Below are 18,615 nucleotides of genomic sequence, written 5' to 3'. Positions count from 1 at the left end.
CCAGGCGCAAACGCAGACCCCACAATTTTAACGAACCACCATTCTGCCAGATCAAACATACCCATTCCCGTGTCTCGATACATCTTCTATCATTATATGTAATCAGTTCTTTAAAGTAGTCAACCATATAGGAGCCTATTCGTGACCAGACACGCACAGCTTTATATTATATATATATTTTTTTATTATTCATTTTTAAAACAGTAATCTATGTACACAAATGTTATATATACGCCCAAACAAATTATGGGCGACTTTCTAAAATAAACAAAAAAAATCGAACTTCGAGGCAAAGCCAATATTAATCAAATCGTTTGAAAAAAAAAAAAAAAAAAAAAAAAAAAAATCTCTCTCATATATATATATATATATATATATATATATATATACACACACACACACACACACACACACACACACACCCCATGCAGTAATAAAAGCATATAAAGGTTCGTTTCCAGTATATTAAAATCTATTTGTGAAGCAGTGTAGCTTTTGTATATATTAACCAAATTATAAACAAACAAATAGGAATACAACTATATATATATATCTCAAAAGGAACACATGTGGATACAATATGTAATTATAATAGATTAGCGTCTTCCATAACTAAAAGTCAATTTTCATAAATCCTTGAAGATAAGATTTGTTTAAATATTCTCATAGCTCAAGAAATGAATAACAGAAATCGCGAAAAGAAAAAAAGGAATTCTGAAAGGATCACTTGCAACTAAAATGCAAGTAACAGGATTTTTGAAACTCAAGTTGGCAGAACTACAAAAAAAAAAAAAAAAATATCAAACATTTTTGCTGGTATACTTCATTTAAGGTTCTCACAATTTATTTTTACCAATGTATACAAAAAACATCTTCGTTTTGTAAGGTCTTATGCATGAATCTGGGGTCATAATAAATAGAGTGTAAAGTATATTCTAGCTTTGTATTTCAAAGTTGGGCCTTAAGGCGTGGCATCATCATCGAAAGGAATGCAGATAGAAATAGAGTAATATGTTGCTAGGGCTTTTTTTTTAAATCTATTACTGAATGGGAACAAATCGGGGAGAAACTGCAGTTACAATTTTGCAGCAAGAAAATTTTCTGGTTTTAGATTACATACATATATATATATATACATACACACGGATTTAAATGGTGAAGAAGGAGTACAGCAGGATTTCCCAAAGTGGGCTCCTTGAAGCCCTGGGGCTCTGCAAGTTATGGGCTCTAGAAGTATTTTCTTAAATAGGACCAAATGCTTTATATGGAAAAATTAAATGACTGCAGACATTTAATTATTGATTTTTTTTTTACTGGAAAGAGATACGATACATTATTACAGGTGTAAAAAGATATGATACATTATTACAGGTGTAAAGAGTTTCAGGATGGTTCATGAAAAAGAAAAAAATAAATTAACAAAAATGCAACAATTTTTTGATTAATCAAAAACCAAAAATGGTTGTAAACATTATCTTTAGTTAGTGTTAAAATTTGAAATTAATGTTTTTCATATTTATTTTAGAAATTATCTTGTTAGTGCTCTGTGAAAAACTTTTGCCCTACTCAGGGGCTCCACGGTGTCCTGCAGTTTGAGAAAACTTGCTTTAGAATGTCCAACAGGGTGTTTGTAGTTTTACATTTATATATGAAATAGGTTTAATAACAAAAGCCAATTATTGTTTTCAGGTAAATCAAGCCTTTTTGCGCGATTTGTTATTGTTGAAATTGAATACCAAAACATTTTTTGAAAAACAATTCATTGTGCACAAGTTGATATTTTCGATTCCAAACTGAGGGAAGGAAATTGCCATTTGATACAATTATTGTGATATAGATATATATATATATATATATATATATATATATGAATAAAAAAAAACAATGGATTTGATGTTGATTAGTTGGATTGCAATAGTAGACATCAAGCTGATCACACATTTGTCAATGTTTGAGGAGAACAAAATAAAGAAACAGAGCAGCAAATGGCACAAAATACCACAATTTTATTACGCAGAATTTTGTTAAGCAATTTCAACTCCTTCAAAAGATATACATGCGACTGAGAATCACTTGTAAATTCAATATTCCTTAGAAACTTCTTGAAGAAATTGGCTCAACCTGACCAGGATAATGTAGAAATAGCATTACTTCATTTTACTAAAGAACCCAATTAAAGAAAAATCAATTATTGTTTAAAACAATAAATGAATACATTTATAAACTCGTTTCACTCCATATCGAATTGAAATCGATTGCAAAATAAAGTTGAAATCTTCTTGACAAATAGGAGGAGGAGGAGGAGGAGGAGGAGTCAGAACTTGAATTATAGAATTTGCTATTTTTGCAGGAATCAGAATTAATTTGAATTATTCAACTACTATTCACATATATTTATTTTTTTATTGGAATCCTTTGAGATAAGTAATTTGTATATTTATTTATTTTTTTATTGGAATCCTTTGAGATAAGTAATTTGCATATTTATTTATTTTTTTATTGGAATCCTTTGAGATAAGTAATTTGCATATTTATTTATTTTTTTATTGGAATCCTTTGAGATAAGTAATTTGTATATTTATTTATTTTTTTATTGGAATCCTTTGAGATAAGTAATTTGCATATTTATTTATTTTTTTATTGGAATCCTTTGAGATAAGTAATTTGTATATTTATTTATTTTTTTATTGGAATCCTTTGAGATAAGTAATTTGCATATTTATTTATTTTTTTATTGGAATCCTTTGAGATAAGTAATTTGCATATTTATTTATTTTTTTATTGGAATCCTTTGAGATAAGTAATTTGTATATTTATTTATTTTTTTATTGGAATCCTTTGAGATAAGTAATTTGCATATTTATTTATTTTTTTATTGGAATCCTTTGAGATAAGTAATTTGCATATTTATTTATTTTTTTATTGGAATCCTTTGAGATAAGTAATTTGTATATCTTATTTATTTTTTTATTGGAATCCTTTGAGATAAGTAATTTGTATATTTATTTATTTTTTTATTGGAATCCTTTGAGATAAGTAATTTGTATATCTTATTTATTTTTTTATTGGAATCCTTTGAGATAAGTAATTTGTATATTTATTTATTTTTTTATTGGAATCCTTTGAGATAAGTAATTTGTATATCTTATTTATTTTTTTATTGGAATCCTTTGAGATAAGTAATTTGTATATCTTATTTATTTTTTTATTGGAATCCTTTGAGATAAGTAATTTGTATATCTTATTTATTTTTTTATTGGAATCCTTTGAGATAAGTAATTTGCATATTTATTTATTTTTTTATTGGAATCCTTTGAGATAAGTAATTTGTATATTTATTTATTTTTTTATTGGAATCCTTTGAGATAAGTAATTTGCATATTTATTTATTTTTTTATTGGAATCCTTTGAGATAAGTAATTTGCATATTTATTTATTTTTTTATTGGAATCCTTTGAGATAAGTAATTTGTATATTTATTTATTTTTTTATTGGAATCCTTTGAGATAAGTAATTTGCATATTTATTTATTTTTTTATTGGAATCCTTTGAGATAAGTAATTTGCATATTTATTTATTTTTTTATTGGAATCCTTTGAGATAAGTAATTTGTATATCTTATTTATTTTTTTATTGGAATCCTTTGAGATAAGTAATTTGTATATTTATTTATTTTTTTATTGGAATCCTTTGAGATAAGTAATTTGCATATTTATTTATTTTTTTATTGGAATCCTTTGAGATAAGTAATTTGCATATTTATTTATTTTTTTATTGGAATCCTTTGAGATAAGTAATTTGCATATTTATTTATTTTTTTATTGGAATCCTTTGAGATAAGTAATTTGCATATTTATTTATTTTTTTATTGGAATCCTTTGAGATAAGTAATTTGTATATTTATTTATTTTTTTATTGGAATCCTTTGAGATAAGTAATTTGCATATTTATTTATTTTTTTATTGGAATCCTTTGAGATAAGTAATTTGAATATTTATTTATTTTTTTATTGGAATCCTTTGAGATAAGTAATTTGTATATTTATTTATTTTTTTATTGGAATCCTTTGAGATAAGTAATTTGCATATTTATTTATTTTTTTATTGGAATCCTTTGAGATACGTAATTTGCATATTTATTTAATTTTTTATTGGAATCCTTGTAGATAAGTAATTTGCATATTTATTTATTTTTTTATTGGAATCCTTTGAGATAAGTAATTTGTATATTTTATTTATTTTTTTATTGGAATCCTTTGAGATAAGTAATTTGCATATTTATTTATTTTTTTATTGGAATCCTTTGAGATAAGTAATTTGTATATTTATTTATTTTTTTATTGGAATCCTTTGAGATAAGTAATTTGCAATTTATTTATTTTTTTATTGGAATCCTTTGAGATAAGTAATTTGTATATCTTATTTATTTTTTTATTGGAATCCTTTGAGATAAGTAATTTGCATATTTATTTATTTTTTTATTGGAATCCTTTGAGATAAGTAATTTGCATATTTATTTATTTTTTTATTGGAATCCTTTGAGATAAGTAATTTGTATATTTATTTATTTTTTTATTGGAATCCTTTGAGATAAGTAATTTGCATATTTATTTATTTTTTTATTGGAATCCTTTGAGATAAGTAATTTGTATATTCATTTATTTTTTTGCAGACTGTTATCCTCATCTTCATAATTGTTGTTTCACCACGTTTCGGCTAACTCATCCCCTACCCTTCTTCAGATGTTTTCAGGCAGTAATTACTCGGGATATAGTTACAAGACTCTGCATTCTCATCTCGTGATGGTTAATCACCTGAAGAAGGCCAGAGGATGAGTTGGCCGAAACATGGTGAAACAACAACAACTATAAAGATGAGAATAACAGTCCGCAAATAAATACTATCTACATGTTCACTGTTATTTTTACGTTTTGGGCAATATAATCTCTAAACTTTTTCAGGCACCTCTTTTTAAACATGGACTATTTATTCCAAACTCATTAATGAATACAGAATTTCAAGATGAATCCTTTATTCAATCAAGGGGGGTGAATTATTCTTGTTCTATTAGCCATGTGGACTTGTGGTGCTACAGATAGGTGTGTTGAGTAACAATCAGTTTTAAGTGGCATCCCTCTGAAAGTTAAAGGCTAAATCTTTATTACGGACGATAACTAATACAATTAACACTTTTATGTGGTCATGGCTGACAAGAAGAGAACAATGGATAAAATAATGGATTCAGGTCAACGTTGCATATACGTTATCGAGTTTGACAACGTTTGAAAAGATGCACTTGAAAAGTCACCAAAATGTGAAAATAAAAACCGAGATGAGAATAGTAGTCTGAATACTTCAAATTATCCTCATCTCAAAAATTCAGAAACACAAGATCATTTAACTTTTTTTTTCTTCTTTACAAACGGATTCTGGAGTTGCTTCCCACCATTTCCATTCCAGTTACAAAACTAAATTCTTAAAGTTCCCAAAACCAAATTTTCAAATTCGATCTTATTCATCAGTGATGTAAGTGGTCAATGTTTAAAAAAAAAAAAAATCTGAAATCTAACATGGATTTCAGAACCTGGGGAGCCACAGCTCCTACCTATTTGCCAACCTGGGGGGGGGGACACACACACACACAGAGTGTTCGCTTATAATCTATAGTATGAAAGATAGAATCTCCTTTTATTTTGTGCATGTAGAAGGGAATTTAGTGAAGGATGTTAATCTACAATGTTTTTATATACCGAAAATATCAACTGATATTTTAAAGATATTCAGTCTACCTGCCCTGAGGTTGATTTGAATATAGAAGTTTTTAGACACCATTAAAATTTGATATGTGTGAGTTTAGGTTAAAAAAGCACTTTTTTTAAAGTAAATTATTATATAGGAGCGATTCATAGTAAAAGTGTGTGTTGGATAAAGTTAGTGACACAACCGAAGGAGAGACAGGACAAATAAAGTGGCAACTATTTGTTTGTGCGACTCATTCTATGTCTCCTCTTTTGTTTTTTGTTTTTTTTTAATGAAAAACCTATCCACATGAAAATAAAATATCATTTTTATCAACAAACATTAGCAAAGATGTTAGACAAAGAAAGTTTGAGATAAAAACAATAAAAAAAAAAAAAAAGGTCAAGATTAACAGAATAATAACCAAACACAGATTTGATACCTCCCGCCCCACCCCCACACCATTATACAGTAGATAACAAGTACAGGATCATTTTTCTAGAGTTTCAAATCTGTCATTCATTTTCTGAAATCTTTGTTGGAATTTTAATCATCTGTGAATATGATCACTGGTATTGTCTCAACCATGAAAAAAAAAAAAAAAAAAAAAAAAAAAAAAAACTTTAAAAATCCACTTTAAAATCGACACGTTCACTAAAATAGTCATCTTCAATTGGCCACCATTTTGGATTTATAAGTTTGATTCATTACCATTCGGAAACGGAAAAAAAAAAAAAAAAAAAAAAAAAAAAAAAAAAAACACAAACAAACAAACAAACAAAAACACAAACAAACAAACAAACAAAAACAAACACACACACACACCCACCATAACCTTATTGATCAATCCTAATATATTATTTAAATGTGTGAAAATACAAAATGTTTTTAACCTGACATTTGAACATGGGATATCAGTAGTGACAGTAACAAGGGTATTTCTGTTTATAATAAGAAATCTGCATTAATTGAAATATAAACTTATGCTTATTTTATGACCGGGCAACACTGGACAATCTGCTAGTATTCAATAAACGGTAACTTACTCAAACAATATGGTGTCAAGATTTGAACTTTTCATATATCACACGACAACTTCCTTATGTTAAGAATAAGTAGGTTTGAAAACACTTTTTAAAGATTGTGGCAAGCTGACCTAATGGTTATCGTGGCCGATTTCATAGAACAAGTAGAAATCTAAATGTTTTAAAACTGGCGTTAGAAACGAGCCAATATGTCCATGAACTTAAACTATAAATATTCATACAATTCATTGAGAAGTGGCAATCAAAGGAAGTTCAATAATTCAATGAACTGTCCAAGATAATCCAAATAAGGTTTCACACCTAACATAAAAGGTCAAAATGACACAAAGTAATTAACATTGTAAATGTTGAATTGTATTTTTTATGAATATATCATTTAAATAAATTCAGGCAATTCTCACATTTATTTTAGCATCTATTGTGTTGCTAAGTTTGTACCTAGAACACACTTGACCAACAGAGAAGGGACACTATTAAAATCAATAAAGATGATCTTAAAGAAACTCAAACTGATATTTCTTTCATATAATTTTCTTTTTTTTTTTTTTGGTGGGGTGGATAAACTTTAACGGAAAGAGTTTAAGCCAAAAGTCAATGAAGCTGTAAATTTAGCAATGTTCACAGCTCCTTAAAATGTTAAGGAAAATAGCAATTTTTTGTGTTCGTAATTAAAAGATGCTTAAAAAAAAATTACAGATTTTGATCATTTAAAAACTAAAAATCTTTGATCAATTTACATTTTATAAAAATCTTATTTAAATAACAAGATCTAAAGTTTGGGAGCATTTATAAAGCAATGATGCGAATCTTCACAAATTTGGATTAAGTCTCAGTCGTTTGTGTGTTTGTATGTCCACTAAAAACTTTTGTCATCCGCATCGAACCAACATAAACTGTTAGAAAGAGTGATACTCTAACACATAATATAAAAAAATTGGAAAAAATTATCAATCATTTTATGTAGAAATGTCGTTTTGTTTGAAGGGGGGGGGGTCAGGTAAAAAAAATGATGCTGTCTACAAATTGCGCATTTGTGAAGGTCTTTTTATTTTAAAAAGCTAAATTAGCAACGTCATAATGTGTCGTAGTCCAGTTGATAATACATTCGCTTGCAAACTTCACTTTTGTGAGTTCATACCCAGTATGCAGCATCTTTTTCTTTTCTATCTGGCTTACAAAATTTTGCTTTTGTTTCTGCCTGATAGCATCCAAGTCCCGATTTTTTTTTAACTAGTTTTTACAACGAGGCAACGCCAAGCGCACCCCCTGCTAATCCATTATATAAAGGAGGTGTGTGTGTGTGTTTATGTCTCGCTAAAATATTTGATATACAAAATGGATAAGAATGATTCTGAACTTGGACGCATAATATGTGAAATTTAAAACAAAGTACTCACGCGCTCCCCCTTCCAAATTCATAGCAGTGAGCTGACATCAATGGATTATTTTTTTTTTTTTTTTAAACCGATATAAATTATTACACAGCAAATATAATTAAATTAAAACAAAAACCATTTAGTTAGTCAAACACAACTTCATTTTCTTTTTTTTATTATATATATAGCCCGGACAACACTGGGTAGCCCTGCTAGTATAATAAAGTAAGATGTCGTTTGAGCTGATCTGTGTTCAGTTTAGCCAACTTGTTTAGCTGTAAGTCTTTCTCAACATTTCAACTTTTATGACTCAATTTTCATTACAAAAACATCTGAACATTGAAATCAGTGAAGAAAACAAATATTTTACGTTTTTATGTCTTGTTTTAATACTCAAATGTCCTGTAGTCTTTTTTGTAAACACCATAAATATGCCTACAGATTTCCGTTAAAAACAAATCAATAAAAATATCCATGGATACGATTGTAATAGAACAAGTTTTGTTTTCTACGCACAAATACACACATACCCATAGTCTGAAAAAGTAGGCTTCAATAGAAAATACAAAAACTCTGAAAGGAAACTTCCCGTGTATCTATCTTTCTGTTATATGAAAGCCCAGGAGAAAAATATTGGGTGAATAAACTTCAAATCGAATATTCTCTTCAAAATCTAATGCCGCTAAGAGTTAAAGTAGCAGAAACCTTAGCTGCACAAATTAAAAATAAAAGAAAATGGAATCCAGGTCATTGAATAGGTTGTTTGACAAGAACCCAAGGATGATGTACAGAAAAACTAATTAATGAAGAAATCAAGGTAAAGTCACCACCAACAGGAAAAAGTGGAAACATTTTGGAAGCCACTGTATGAGGACTCCAAACAACACCAAGAAGAGGGATTGGATAAATACAATTAAAGAGGCTGTTAAGGACAAACAAGAAATGCCAGCTCTGAAAATCATGAAAGATGCTGTAAAAAAAAAAAAAAAAAAAAAAAAAAATTACTCATTTTAGCAAATTTAAAAGCCCAGGAATTGACAAGATTCCAAATTTCTGGTTGAAAAAGCTCACAGCACTTCATGAGCACTATGCTCAGGCATTTAATTGTGTTGTCTGCAGCGAGGAAGATTCATCAGAATGGCTAACTATTGGCAAAACAACTGATACGCAAGAGCCAAGAGACTCATTTGCCCAACAAATACAGGCCTATCAACCACATACAAATGGCTGACAGGGATAACTGTAGATGCAATCTACCAACACCTGGCCGATTGTGATTACCTTGAAAAAGAACAAAAGGGGTGTACCAGAAATTAACTTTATACAAAAGGACTAACTCTTCTTGAATGAAACAATTCTTGAAGAATGCAAAAAGGAACTTGCCAATGACCTGGATTGACTATAAAAAGGCATTTGATAGTGTGCCTCACTTCTGGATGCTGCAAGGTTTGGAGATGTATAATGCCCAGGAGAGCATAAGGATATTCCTTACAAAACAAATGACCACGTGGCAAAACATGTGGCAACCATCAATTGCTCTACACCACATGGAAGGGACAATAGACTTCAAATCTCAGTGTCTAGCAGGGTATGTTTCAAGGAGATAGCCCAACACCATTGCTCTTCTGCCTTACAATTGATGCACTCAGCAAGCTCCTTAAGAATGTGATGCTGGGTACAGTCTTAGTAGAGGCAGGAAAAAAGAAAAAAGTAAAGGAGTGAAACATTTACTCTTTATGGACGATCTCAAACTTTATGCAGAGAGAGAGAAACAGATTGTCTCGCAGATAAAAACTGTAAAAACTTTCACGGAGTATGTCTGCATGGAGTTTGGATTTGACAAATGTGCAAAATGCATAATAAAAAAAAAATGATAACATCCGAACATCTTCGGTTCAAGGACAGATTTATTGAAGATCTAGGAAAGAATGCCACATATAAGTACGTCGGTATAAAGAATAAAACGTAACTGTGGAGCATGAAAAAATGATAAGGTGGAACAAGAACACACATCACGCCTTAAAAAGATCCTCAAATCTGAATTAAACCCTAAAAACAAAATAACTGCCATAAATCAACTTGCAATGCCCGTCATCTCATATGGTTTTGGTATTATTGACTGTAATATCAATAGGTTAGATACAAAGACCAGGAAACTTCTAACCTTACATAAAATAACATACCGAAGCCAATGTATGGACAGGATTTACCCATCACGAAAAGGAGGTCTCACTGAAATAAACCATGTATATCGAGCTACCATAGTAAGCATGAGGCAGTATATCAAAAGCTCAACAGATTTGACAATGGAAATAGTGAGGGACCACCATGAACTTCTACCTGAACAAACCTCAATTACAAAGCTTGTTGAAAACTTTGGGGTGTCATACTGAGAAATATTACTGCTTGATTTCTTAAAACTAACTGAAGTAAAATAAAATTTTAAAAAAATAAGAGGGAAAGATAGTTTGCTTGAAGCATTGCTGGTTGATAAATATGGAAGAGTGTAAGAAGGCTATAGCAATGCAAGGAACCGGGTGTTAAAATGATGTGATGTATGTACAACTGAAAGAGGGTCTTGTAGAGATTTTTTTTTTTTTTTTATATCTTTACATATCTGGTTTTACGATATTTTTTTTTATTTATTTAAAAAAAAAAAAAAATTGTTTTTGTTTTTTTTCCTTCTGAAAGAGATTATATTCTTGAAATATCAAAAACTTCTACCATCCCAGTTATCTCAAACACACACACATATATATTACGATAGAAAAATATGAGCATGAAAAAGTAATATGGTTAAGTTTAAACATGGAAAAGAAAAGGACAAGATATTCTAGTAAAAAATATAATAAATTTAGAACTTTAAATATTGCAGCATTAAGAATTGATTATATAATGTTAAATTAAATTTTGTAAAAAAAATTCTTAATGCTGCAATATTTTAAGTTATAAATTGATATTTTTTACTAGAATATCTTGTCCTTTACTTTTCCATTTTTAACAGCTTGTCTTTTACTTTTCCATGTTTAAACTTAACCATATTACTTTTTATGCTCGCATCTTTCTATTGTAATCCATGATTTTTCCAGGCTTCTAGTAAATTCACTTGTTCTTTGTTTAATTTCAATCTCATTTTTTTGCCCCCATAAACATAGCATACACATATGTAATAATGTATGGCACTCGTTTGCTTTCAATAAAATACCCCCCTCAATTATCTCCCTATCATTCTTTCTGTTTCACTTGTTACTTCTCTTTTCGCGAGCAGTGAATTGGAAGCAACAGTAGTCGCTGAAGTGACGTGGTTGCTATGGAAACCAGTCATAAAAACATTGCACACCTTACGTTTTTTTTTTTACGATTTTGAACACCAGTAAATTCATCATAACTTTTGTTTTACTGAATGAAAATTCAAATTTTTTTTTTACACAATATAACTAGGAAGATGATATATACACTGTAATAATTGTCTGAAATTTGGTTGAAAAATGAGTGGGCTGTGAAGCTTTAAAACAGTTCTAAATGACTAAAACTAACACTTAACCATATATTTAAACATGGTATGTATAGGAAAGTAGACCAGATGCAAACCATCAAAGATCTTAGTGGATTTTGATAGAAATCAATCCATAAGATTGCCAAGCTTTAAGACGAGATTTACTGACTTTCAGAAGACATCAGACGTTCAAACAAGAGAAAGATAAAATGGCTGATTATGCTAATACCATTGGAGCACAGGGAGGAGTTGATGCTTGTAGGATAAGAAAATGTTAGAAATAAATTTAAGGAACTTCAACCATTACTAACCAACAGAGTGTTTAATATGGAATAAGGAACGAGTCTATCAGACGTGTGTGCACAGTGAAATGATGTATGAAAATAAAACTTGGCTAGTGAGGATTGAGGACATGCGTTGCATGGAGAGAAAGAATATTAGAATGATGCAGTGGATATCTAATGCGAGTGGTAAAACAAGTTTAGAACCAACGATCTCAGAGGAAGACGAAATGTGGGAGAAGCATGCAGAAATAGACGTTTGATGATACGACGACGTTGAATGAACAGTTTTACTGCTGACTTTCAAGACATGCAAGAAAATATAATTTCCTGTGTTTTTACACACTAATCTATATAGCTATATAGCTATGAAAATGAGAATGTATCTGAGGACAATTCTCAACCTATATACTGCACGAATTTTTGATGTACAGACTTGAAATTAGGTATATAGGGTTTGTGGAAAACTTTTGGAAAAAAAAAGGGCTCCTAAAGGGGTAAAATTTTAAAAATTTTAAAACTCGGCGGCCATCAAATTTTTATGTTTCTCAACTGTTTCACGAATGCACATGTGCGAATTATTTTTTTTTGTTTTTTTACACAGTGATCACCACTTATCAAGGCCCGGAAGCAACTCAGGGATAAGGGTTATTGCAAGTACATTACGTTAATGTGGAGATTTGATGAAGTGTTTACTTAAGGGGGCGGTTCATTAGGAATTTGTTAACATTGGACTTGAAGACATCCAAGCTGTAGTCCGGTGGGAAGCAGGCAGATGGAACAGAGTTCCACAGGCGTGCAGTTCTAAGAAAGAAGCTTTGTTCATGGAATCCGCATTTTGATTTAGGCACAGATATAGAGTGGGGGAAATTTTTCACAGTGGATTCAGCTAGACGGGTGTTTTTCGTGAAAGATTGGCAAGGGGGGACCAGAGATTGGAGTTCAGACGAGCACCTGCCATGGAAATAACGATAAAACAAGGATAGGCTCGCAACGTCTCTTCTGTGGGAGAGAGATTGCAGGGTAGAGAAAAGGGCATCCCCCACTAAGCCACAAAGTCTATTTTGTACTCTGTCAAGGCAGGATAGGCTGTTTTTAGCAGTTCCTGCCCAGATATGGCAACAGTATTCCATCCTTAGACGTACTTGGCTTTTATATAGATAGAGAATTTCATCAGTAGTGAGATATCTTCTGGAGCGGTAGAAGGATCCCACCATCTTTCCAGCGACCTTGGCAACAGACTTGATGTACGTGTTCCATTTCAGATCAGGAGTAAAGGTCAAACCCAGAAGCTTGTCAAAACACGGGGCCTCACCCAGACGAGAGCCATCCATCACAATTGATGCCAGATGGGGATCAGAGCATTGATGATGTAAGGATAGGAGTTGTTCACATTATGTTAAGAATAAGTAGGTTTGAAAAACTTTTTAAAGATCATGGCAAGCCGACCTAATGGTCATCATACTTGGACTCACTATCTTTAGGTTTTGGTTTCAATCTCAGTTCTAGTATTATTTTTTTACTTACAAGAAGTGAACTGTTTAGAAAAAAAAACAATACTCGCATGCACATGTCCCAGTTTTTTTTTTTTTTTTTTTTTTTTTACTTCATTGTTTTTTTTCAAGGAATTTAAAGTTACGTTTAATACTGGGCAACGCCGGGTACATCTAGTTATCTTTAAAAAAATATACATTTTCTAAACAGCTGTTGCTTTTAAAATGGTTTAAATAAAAACTTATTCAATTTTGTTGACAAGCCATCATAAATCTCATCAGGATTGATGTATAGATGCAGATGATTGTTTGAAATTTAATTCACAATCTATGTCTTGAAGTGTGTTAAAAAAATTGTTTTAATTTCATGAAAATTTAGGAGTCATTCAGATTCTAAAAATGATCCAATAAAAATGATTACAAATCTTAAACAATGCAAGTCGTCCAAACTGAAACATTGAATAACCTATTCACCAGAAATGATTTCTTCAAGCTGCTCAGTTTGTGAAACCAGTGGCATAATGGATTTAACAATTTGTAAAAGAAAGATATTGGAATCAAAGAAAATATTAAGATTTGGGTTTTATTTTGTTCCATTCTTGGTTTCGGACAATGACACAGATGGTTTCTCGATTGATATTTTAGGCAATGTGGTTATTAAAAAGGTCCCTTTTAAATGTCATCTAACTGATCAGTTTAAGTGGTCAACAGGTCAAAAAGGATCAACAGTTTTCTCAATCTTAATCTTAGGTCACCTCTAATAAAGTTTCATAGCTCTTCCTCCTCCCTACCCGCCATTGTGAGGGCTGGTCATGGTTTTCCTTCCTCTCTTTTGCAACAAAATACCCAATCCAATCAATTCTTCGATTGACAAGAAGAATGGAAATAGTTATTCATACTTTTCCCGATAATATCAGAGTGTAAACAAACAAAAAAGATAGTTGAACTTTGCATGCCAATTCCATTTTTTTTTTCCAAGGGAGTCGCCACTTATCAAGGCTCAAACGCTACTCGAGGATAAGGTGGTAGTTTAGTAAGCGTTAATGGTGTAGATTGGGTAGAATTTGGATTAGATTAGAGTAGATGGCTCAACAAAAACTTGTTTAATTGAAGGCTACCATATTGTAATCGGCTGGGAAGCAGTCCAATGAAACAGTGTTCCACATGCGGACAGTCCTAGGGAAGAAGCTTTGTTTATAGAAAACTCATTCTTATAACACCATCCCTCAAAGCCTTGGATTGATTTTGAAAATTTATTTCCTCCAAAAACTATTTTTTCAATTCCAAAAATTGTTTAAATCTTACTTATTCATCTTGTATTACTTGCTATCATCTTCGCCAGCATTTTTAGGTTTTAATTATAATTCATTATAATTTTCTAATTTCTTAAATGTTTTTTATGTGATCACACCACTGCTGGAGTCAGGAACCAATCTTAAAGAAACTTAAGTTTTTGGATCAGACTTGCATTGTTTAAGACATCATTTCATTTTTATTTGATTGACACCTGAATTTTAATTTTTTTTCTTTTTACTGAAGCATTTTTTGAAATTATTTATTTCACAACAACAGACTTCAGAAAATTGTGTGAATTAAATTCACAATTTATCACCTGTGTCTGTATCTTTCAATTAGAATAATGACAGCCTGTCAAGAAAATTGAATAAGTTTTTATTTAAATCCTTCTGAAAGCAACAGCTGTTTAGAAAATTGATGTTTTTATAAGATTGTATAAAAATAAAATATAGGCAGGAAATTATATTTTCTTGCATGCCTTGATAATCAGTTATCAAAACTCTTATGTTGAACACTATTTCATCCAAAACATCTTTTGTGGATGCGAGTTGTGATCAGAGAAGTTTAAAGACTCATAAAAAAGTAATGGATTCCATTTCTCAAAGTGCGTCACCCTTTTAAGCATGGACATTCTTTGTGGTGTTATCAAGCTTTGAACGAAATTTAACTTTTAATCATTTCATTAAATTTCCCGGTTATTTATAAAAAAAAAAAAGTTTGATGCTTGCTGTATCTGCAATTATGTTTCATATTACATATAATTCATATAATTAAGGTTTGCTTTTTTCATATGTACAATGAAAATATTTTTTCCGCAAGTTTGTATTCAATCAAATGTAAAAAAAAAAATTATACATTATTAAAACTCTGAGAAAGTTTTTTGTCATCATGCACTCATGAATTGTTTAGAAAATCAAAGGATAAGTGGTGAAAAATTGAATGATTAAGAAGATATATTATGACATCACAATGTATTCTGAAATCCTTTGACTTCAAAAACTGTTCTGCCTTGATTCTGAATATGCTTAAAATACTCAGCTAAAACTGAACAAAATGGGTGGATTGTAGAAAAAAAAAAAAAAAAAAATGCACATGTATCAGATTTTAAGGTTGAAAATCCGAATTAATTTTTCATCTTTTGTGTTTTGAAGTATGAAATTCGTTGAACATGTTAATTATTATCTTTCAGATTAGCAAAAAAAAAATTATATTTTCATTATTTTTGCGAAAAAAAACTAATGTTAAATCTTTGAAAAATAAATTAATAAGTATCTTTTAGTGAGCCCAATATTGCTAATATAACATTAAAAATGAAATGTTTTGAAGAATCGATACCAAAAAAAAAAAAAAATAATAATCGACAAATAACTGGGCATTTTACTAAAAATACAATACTTTCTTTCGTCAATTTCTTGTTAATTAACTATGGTAGACCAAGCGTGATACTAGATGCAGAAGTTGTTTTCAACAGATGCAACACATAGCATTTCCAAAATAGTCAACCATCTGGTACTGGCCAGACTCATCGTTGCTTAACTTCAGGGGTTATGTAAGCAACAAATATATATGTCGCTTATGAAAAAAAAAAAATCAAACCCTTCACTTAATCAAACGTCAAAAGTACATGACTAAATGAAGTTTATTTAGTTCTATAAAGGCCTCTGTAGTTTATTTCAAACTATCATTAAATTTTAGTTTTTTAAATATCACCACGCGAAATCTATAGAGTGATATAAAAAGCTGGAATTATTTGAGATTCAGGTATACTTTAATATTTTTTGCAATTATTTGAGATTCAGGTATACTTTAATATTTTTTGCAATTATTTGAGATTCAGGTATACTTTAATATTTTTTGCAATTATTTGAGATTCAGGTATACTTTAATATTTTTTGCAATTATTTGAGATTCAGGTATACTTTAATATTTTTTGCAATTATTTGAGATTCAGGTATACTTTAATATTTTTTGCAATTATTTGAGATTCAGGTATACTTTAATATTTTTTGCAATTATTTGAGATTCAGGTATACTTTAATATTTTTTGCAATTATTTGAGATTCAGGTATACTTTAATATTTTTTGCAATTATTTGAGATTCAGGTATACTTTAATATTTTTTGCAATTATTTGAGATTCAGGTATACTTTAATATTTTTTGCAATTATTTGAGATTCAGGTATTTCATACTTTAATATTTTTTGCATATTCTTACAGGCAAATCATCCTAACTCTTATTTAGACAAAAAACAAAAAATTGGTTGAAAAATCTTTTTAAAAAATATTTAAATGTTTTACCCAATGGTGTGGTTTGGGAAAATTTTAAATTCTATTAAAAATAGAAAAAGTTTTATATTCTTCTGCTTTTCAAATGATTAAATTTCAGGCTTTTATCTTTCTGTAAAACAAAAGTTGCTTAAAAATAATGGATTTTAATAGATTTTAATTTGTTTAAAAAAAAGAAAAAAAAAAATACTTTTTTTTTTTCTGTTCCACTTTTTTTTGCTGTGCCTATACTATATCAAACTATGCTTGTCAAGTTTCAATTTTCCAAACGAGGGTGAAACTCAAGTCTAGGACTTCCGGTCTGCAGTTTTCATGGCCTGTGTGAAGTGTGACGTTGTTTGATTATGGAAATAATTATATATCGTCTCACATTAAAGAAAAAAACAAATCTAATATATATGTTTTAAACTTTAATTCTCAAGGACCTGTGGCATAATGGTTAAAGTACTTGGTAACATTCAGTTATGAAGTTACACTCTTCTGGGAGTTGAAGCTTCAATCTTCAGTGCAGATGACACTCAAAATATAATTGAAAATTACTTAAGACTTCTACACAGTTATGAATGGTGTAACGAGAGTATGCTACCCCTGTGGATTAAATGGAGGGTTCTGCTCGAAATTCTGTGCAGATTCTGGACTTCGACAAGGTACACCTGAATTAAGCCAGAAGTAACATCGATCAAAACGTTGTGAAAATAACACTCAAGATAAGAACAGTAGTTTGAAGAATCAATCCTTATCTCAAAAATTTAGAAACACAATAATAAAAGTATTAAGCCTTATTTAATTAAATAAAATTCAACTATAAAATAATAAGGTTAGGATTGTTGTATTTTAAAGGTTGAATATTTCATCTAGATAGGAATAATTCTTATATTCCATATGTAATATATTGAATGTGTTTTGAAGCAATTTAAGGGCAACATTGGCAGTTAGTTGCCTGCCGAGGTTAGAACAGATGTGATAAAATGTGAACAGAAAAAAAAAAAACCCAGAAAAAACAACGAAGTAAGAAAAGCGAATAACATTATTATATTGTCAATAACATGGTGCAACCACAACATGTAAAAATCGGCTAATCAGAAAAAAAGTTTGGTTTATCAGTTGAAATGCTATTTGGCTTTGGTGTTGCAAATCCAACAGGATAGATAACTGTTATTAGAAGGCTATTAAAAAAAAAAAAGAAAGAAAAACAACAAATGGAAATAGCAGATCTCATTCGATGCTTGTGTTGAGACGGTGCATATATTAGTAATCTCATTTAATTAAATGAAGGACACACCTGTCAGTATATATATATATATATATATATATATATATATATATATTGTTAGCTGAACAATAGATGTAGAGATTTAATCATTAATGTCATGTGTAGGTTTGGACATGAGAAGGCAAATGGAAATCGTGAGTATTCATCAATTAGAACAAATGTGTTATGTGTGACAGAAAGGAAGTGTACCTTAAAGTTGATATTCAAATATTGCTGTTGGTGAATGCTGCTTATAAACATTTTGGTTCCCATACAATTTACATGTTTTTTTTTTTCATACGTTTATATTAAATAAATTGCGTTAATAAAAAAAAAAAAAGCGCATAACAG

General features: G+C 29.8%; 1 protein-coding gene across 4 annotated transcripts in view; it reads right to left on the bottom strand.

The window, feature by feature from the left end:
- Nucleotides 1–18,615, bottom strand: part of LOC145284423 (putative cytosolic iron-sulfur protein assembly protein CIAO1) — a 78,870-nt gene that overhangs the window by 15,729 nt on the left and 44,526 nt on the right. The window contains exon 1 of one of the 4 annotated variants that reach the window (XM_080133219.1): nt 8,182–8,205. The exons of the other annotated variants lie outside the window; for them this stretch is intronic. The gene's annotated coding sequence lies outside the window, so the exon portion shown is untranslated. Of the gene's footprint in view, nt 1–8,181; nt 8,206–18,615 lie in introns of those variants that run through there. 4 annotated transcript variants of the gene reach the window in all.

The sequence above is a fragment of the Euprymna scolopes genome, chromosome 9, assembly GCF_053919585.1.
Source record: "Euprymna scolopes isolate OS-2025 chromosome 9, ASM5391958v1, whole genome shotgun sequence".
NCBI lineage: Eukaryota > Metazoa > Mollusca > Cephalopoda > Sepiida > Sepiolidae > Euprymna > Euprymna scolopes.
Note: the sequence above shows the minus strand (reverse complement) of the source record. Positions and strands in the feature narration are given on the sequence as shown.